We start from the raw sequence: 6,476 nt of genomic DNA, 5'->3' as shown, positions 1-6,476 counted from the left end.
ATATTGTAAAAATATTGTAAAAAAAATTTATATTTATATTTTATATTTATTTTTAAAAAGTCCAATATGCAAGCAAAAAACTTGCATTAAAAAACTATGGTCTAAGAAAAATATTTATATTTTTTCGATAAAAATATGAAATTAGTTGGTAAAATACACATAAGAAAATGAGTTGATGTGAAAAAAAGAATTTTCAGCTTTATAAGTCAGATTTATAAGTCAATTTAATGTCAGAAACGTTAAAAAGTGAAAGATGTAAACGAAAAATGTGGGTTAGGGTTAGGGTTAGGGTAATGACAAACGGAGTATTAAAAACAATATGACTTTTATTGATAAGAATATGATTGTAATCGGGAAAAAAATAATTTTCATATTTATAAGCAAATTTCTAATAAAAAACTTATGTGAATAAGTAAATGAAAAATGTGTTGACAATTTATTGTTGGACAAAAATATGCCTTGTTTTTTTTTTAAAAAGAGATATTTATTTTAAAAAGAAAAAGTATTCATATTCAAAAGCATAATTTCTTAAATAAAAAAATTTATTTTACGTAAAATATACCTAACAAAATATGTTTTGATAAAAACTATCACATTTTTCATGAAAAGGTAACAAATATTTTAAAAACATGATTTTTGATAATTATAATTTAATAGAAAATCATTCAATATTGCAAAAAGAACAAAAATAAAATAAACTGACATGAATAATTTTGGACATACAATTTTTTCATAAATAAAAAAGTTTTGACAGTTATTGATTTATTATATTCATAATCATAGTTTTTTTTTATATAAAACAAACTTTAAAAATTGCAATAAGTGAACAACAAAGGTGACATGAGAAATTATGTTTGAACAAAAATATTGTGATTATAGAGAAAATATGACATTTATTATGAAAATATACATTTACATATTAATAAATGTAATTTTATGAAAATGTATATTAAAAAAACAATACAAAAGATAATTTTTTTTATATAAATATATCAGTTATTGCAAAAAATAGGTTAGAAAGTCAAAATTAATCAAAAACAAACCAACAGCAAATATTTGGCAAATCATTCACATTTTGACAAAAATATGACTTTTTCATAAAAAATGTGATAGTTATTGTGAAAATATGAATTTTCATATTCAAAACCATCATTTCACTAAGAATTGTTAAAAGTGCAATCAATGAACGAAATTTCATGATTTACCATGTTGTGACATAATGACTTTTCCCCCTATAAATATGAAATTAATAGGTAAACTACTTGTAAACTTTTTACCAGTTATTGTAAAATTATGACTTTTCAAATTCATAAGCAAAGTCTGAAGCCTACGAAGGTCGGTGCGTCGAAATATCTGGGTCCAGCGACTGTTCTAGCTGTAGCCAGAATGGGAGTTCTGACTGATTATCACCCAAAGTGGATACATGCAAGCAGGATAAAAACAGCACCCCCTTAATCTGTGCACTAATTGGTCTGTTGGCCTAAGAAGTCTACTTAAGTGAGTAGTCAGGGCTGAAATAGTTGAGAGCCCAGGGAAAGATCCTTTCTTTATAGTAGAAAGGGGGCCACCTCTGGGGTCTGACTCACTCAACTGTTTTGTTTAGCTTACCTGCATCTAGGTCTAAATTCTATAACAATATGTGCATAGTTGTAATTACACTCCGAATTTTCCTTATTCTCTTTGAACACATCATTCACAGAGAAGAAACTGCTACATATACCTGATAATACAAGCACTGAGTAACAATTGTCTCATGATGTCTTGCACTGTAAAAAATCCAACTTGCGAATTGTTAACTCAGTTTAAAATTATAAGTTAGGTGGACATATTTTTTGAGCACAGTGTTGAGTTTACTTATAAAAAAGATTTAACTGCATGTTTACTACTATTTTGTCCAATAAAAATAAACAATTAAGTTGGGAAAACGTAACATTTTGATTTCTTAATTCAAGCGTTTCACTTCATGTCATTGCGCATGCGCAGTCTGTTTTCTTTGCATTTTACACAGGGTTTCCCCTCATCAACTGCATTTTAGAAGGGGCTGGATGTTCTCTGATTCAGGTAAACTTTCTTTAAGTTTTATTATCGAAAATAACCTAAATATATTACACAAATGCTTAATGTAAAATGTAACGTTGTTTTTGGAAAGACTATTTTAAGGAATGTAATGATATTTTGCAATGAGCTCAGACAGTTAGCATGCTTCATTTGCTTCATTTGCGTCATGTTCAGTTCACTTTGCAAAATTTGAGTGAAATGTTTCAAAATACACGATTTTTGTATGTTATAGTTATTACAATAAACTGTATTTTAATGGATTGCGTGTTGTGGATGGAGTTAATAGAATCTCTAGTATTAAAGTCATAAAAGAAGCAAACGAAAGACATAAGAAACACAGTCATACGCCTAATGCTAATTACAAATGCTAAATTGAGAATGAATTGTTCTTTATGGATAAATCTTTGCTTGATTTGCGTTAGAGGGAGGCTTTCAGACCAGACAGAATCCTCTGCCAGCTGGTCAGTTTCATTTTACGGGCCACGTTTTGCTTTCTGTAAATCAGTTTTGGCTAACATTAATGCTAAACAAGTGATAATTGATCATCCAGCTACGCCATGAAACAGAGCACTACTTACGGATAAAATGGGATCTACCTGACTGAAGACCCTTACACAATCAACAAGGAAAGTCGTTAGTATTATTAAAAAGTGGGGAAAAACAGCATTTTACATTTCAGTAAGTTATAAGGTATTCTTAACCTTGTTAACCGTGTGGTTATTTCTGATCTTAGACGTAAAACATAACGTGCTTTACATAACATCCGGTCTAAAATACAGAAAATATATCATCATGTTGAATTATCAGCAAATGTCTAGTATTTCAGGAGCTTAGTGTTTTTTAGCATAGCTCTTCTTAGCACCATTTAACTAGTTCAATGTTATTTGGCATTATTATTTTGCTTTGAATGTGATTCATTGTATATTCTCATTTTTTGTATGTAATATTTATGTTGTGTTTTAAACAATTAATGTCAATTTAGATGGAATGTATTACTGCACATGTCAAACTGTGTTTGTTTTTCTTTTCATAGGTTTGGAATGCAGATTTGCCCACAGGAGCAGAGAGGTCCTTTTGAAACACTACAGGCTTCGGCACTATCGAGGGAGATCCCGGCAGCATCCTTGCTTGTATACTGACTGCATCTGCACTATTAAAACTTTAGGTGCGTTAAAAACACATTTGACAAGATGTAATTTTTTATGTGAGTTATGTGATTTTAAAGATGTTTGTCAGCCATCCCAGTTGTAATCCTTTGAGGAGGCATGACACAGTCACTTGTCCTTTTAAAGATTGTGAGTTGACAACCAATGTCCTTTCAACTTTTAGTAGCCACATATCTCAGAAGCATAAATCTGAAGGTTTTAACTTTTTCTGTGTCTTTCAGGCTTCTGGTGTGCTGCTCAAAATAAACATACAGCTCTCAAAAGTCTACCTTTGTTTATGAGGGGAAAAGTCTGGAAACCTCCTGAAGTCTTGCCTGGTAAGTGTGCTATCAGTCTGTTATAGGCATATTATCCTATACCTGAGGTACTATCCAGATCCTGTAAAGAGAAAATAGTTTTGTCTGGTGTCCGAAACTAATCTAATAACTGTTCTATAAGCCAAACGTCAGGGGAAAGTAGAATGACATAGGCAAAGTGTTGGCAAAAATTTATTTATTAAGTAATCCTAGTTGAATATTTATCAGTAATGAGTCTGACACCACAAATTAAGTGTTACACTATATTGCCAAAAGTTTTCTTTTCTAACATGAAAATGCGTCTGTGTATAAGGCAAGGTTCAAAAGGAAATTATTGATTTATTCAGTGTGGAAGATCTTGACTGGTCTGCATGAAGCCAAGTCCTAATCTCATCTGAACACCTTTGATGTCACTTTAAATGTAGAGCTTGAGCCAAAAACTCAAACAAAACACCAATGACTTATACATATGGGTAGTCATTTTATACACTTCCAAAACTGTTGCAACAGAGATGGAAATACAATTTGTAAATACATGAATTATGTTTTTATCTTTGTTGCCACAGTTTTGGAAGTGCCTTTTTCTGTTCTAATGAAGGGTGTGTCCCAATACTTTTGTCCATACAGTGTAAGTAGAAGTCATTAGTGTTTGGTGATTAGTTTTTGGCTCAATGTCTGCATATAAGTCCCACCAGAGATGTTCATCTGGGATTAAGCCATTGTTTTCTGCAGACCATTCAAGTTCTTCCACACTGACTGAATCAGTAATTTCTTTTTTGAAACTTTTCATACACAGCAGCACAATTCCATCGAATCTCATCATATACTCAAACATTAAGATTTGTACTCATGGAAATTACTAAAGTAGTCAAACCTGTTCATTAGAAGGGGGTGTCCCAATACATTTGGCAACATGGTGTATATCCAAGCAAACACAATGGAAAATTGTGGCATGTGTGATTTTGAGTGACCTATCTTAAACAATATAAAAATCTCTTTGTGGTCCATTAGAACTCAATCAATTAAAAATGGGTTTTGATTCTGTGTTTATGCTGATTTTTACTGCAGGACACAGACCTAGAAGACACTCACACAAAAGGGATGAAGAAGGGGGTCTTAACTGTCGTTAAAGATGACGTTGCCACCATCCATTCAAACCCAAATGTAAGGTGCCTGTCTGTAGTTTTAGAGGAGCAAGTTGTGCTGGATAATGTGCAAGACTTCGCTACTGTCAGGAATCCCCCTGCCACGCCCCCTTCGGAGGCTGTCTTTCCCGGGGATTCCCTGACGCACCGCGCTCCTGTTCTCGTGCGCGCCCCGCCCGCATGCAGCTGCTCGCAATCGGGCTTCACGAGGAGCAGCTAAGGCTCATCTCCGTTTCCCCTTACGCCTCCCATATAAACCCCACGCTGACCATCACGAATGGTCGGTTATTAGATGTACGTGTGTGTAGTTTTGTGTTGGTCTGTGCAGGTTCCTGGTAGCTCGCTGCTCCGCGTATGCTTCCCACGCTACGCATCTTCGCCTTCCGGATTCCCTGTTCTCTCCACGGCGGCGTGTGAGTTTCCCGGCGCGCCTCGGACTTCTGACGCTTCTCCGTCTCTGCCTCCGCGCCACACCGCGCACCGTGGATTATTATTTGTTTATCATTTGTATTTCGGACTTCCGTTTGCCGGTTAATCCCGCACTGCGGGTGCTTTACGTTGGCTCTGCCTGTTTGTAAAATAAAAACGCCGGCTTCTATTTCTGCCTCCGGCTCTATCTACGCCGCGTGACAGAATAACCGACCCCTGAAAAGAAATAAAGAACTGGAGAAAGGAGGAAAGGACATGATCGGATTAACGCCGTGTTCCCGGCACGAATCGCACCTCGGTAAGCGGGTTCGCTCGGCCGACTCTCGGTCATGTTCGGCGGCGCCACACCCCTACGATGACGTCACGGGATTCCCAATGCGCTTCTCTGGCCACAGAGCAGAATGGGGCAATTTTTTACGGAGCGTACTTGACTTTATGGAGTTGAATGCGTTCCGCTACCCGACGGAGAGAACCAGGGTCGCTGCAGTCTTCTCTCTCCTGACGGGGGAGTCCCTCACTCTCGCCGTACAGCTATGGGACGTGTATGGGGGGGAGTTTGACTCGGGTTGGTCACGGGTTGGTCCTCTCCGCCTCCGAGCGACCCCGTGAGCTCCTCTCCGCCTCCGAACAACCCCGTGAGCTCCGCTCGGCCCCAGTGTCCAGAGGAGTGCTACGCTCGGCCCCAGTGTCCAGAGGAGTGCTACGCTCGGCCCCAGTGTCCAGAGGAGTGCTACGCTCAGCCCCAGTGTCCAGAGGAGTGCTACGCTCGGCCCCAGTGTCCAGAGGAGAGCTCTGCTTCGCTCGTGGATCTCCAGGCGAGCCCCTCTCCGCTCGTGGATCTCCAGGCGAGCCCCTCGCCGCTCGTGGATCTCCAGGCGAGCCCCTCGCCGCTCGTGGATCTCCAGGCGAGCCCCTCGCCACTCCTCGGCCACCATGGGAACTCAGCTCCACCCCAAAACTCCCAGGAGAGATCTGTTAAGCCCGAGCACGTCCCCGTAAGCTCTTCTCCGCCCAGGGGTTTCCCTGTGCAATCACACCGGCTCCAGGACTGCGAAAGGGAAGTCGAACCGCTGGCCCCGGGTTCCACGGAAGGCGAAGGCTCGCCCCACAGTCCTACAGAAGGCGACGGCTCGCCCCACAGTCCTACAGAAGGCGACGTTTCGCTCCCTAGCTCCTCTCCGGGCGACGTCTCTCTCCCTAGCTCCTCTCCGGGCGACGTCTCGCTCCCTAGCTCCTCTCCGGGCGACGTCTCGCTCCCTAGCTCCTCTCCGGGCGACGTCTTGCTCCCTAGCTCCTCCCTCGGCGACGTCTCGCTTCCTAGCTCCTCCCACGGCGACGTCTCGCTCCCGAGCTCCTCCCACATAGCACTCCAGGGGTCCTCC

The 6,476-nt window shown here is 39.6% G+C and overlaps 1 long non-coding RNA gene across 1 annotated transcript; it reads left to right on the top strand.

Moving 5' to 3' along the window:
• The first annotated feature begins 1,995 nt into the window (after positions 1-1,995).
• LOC310726403 lies at positions 1,996-4,724 on the top strand. The gene is made up of 3 exons (XR_014533737.1): positions 1,996-2,061; positions 3,092-3,541; positions 4,589-4,724. It is a non-coding gene; the product is annotated as an uncharacterized lncRNA (long non-coding RNA).
• Positions 4,725-6,476: the final 1,752 nt, after the last annotated feature.

This window comes from Silurus aristotelis (assembly GCF_946808225.1).
Source record: "Silurus aristotelis genome assembly, chromosome: 5".
In the NCBI taxonomy this organism is placed as follows: domain Eukaryota; kingdom Metazoa; phylum Chordata; class Actinopteri; order Siluriformes; family Siluridae; genus Silurus; species Silurus aristotelis.
This window is presented reverse-complemented; position numbering and strand designations above follow the sequence as displayed.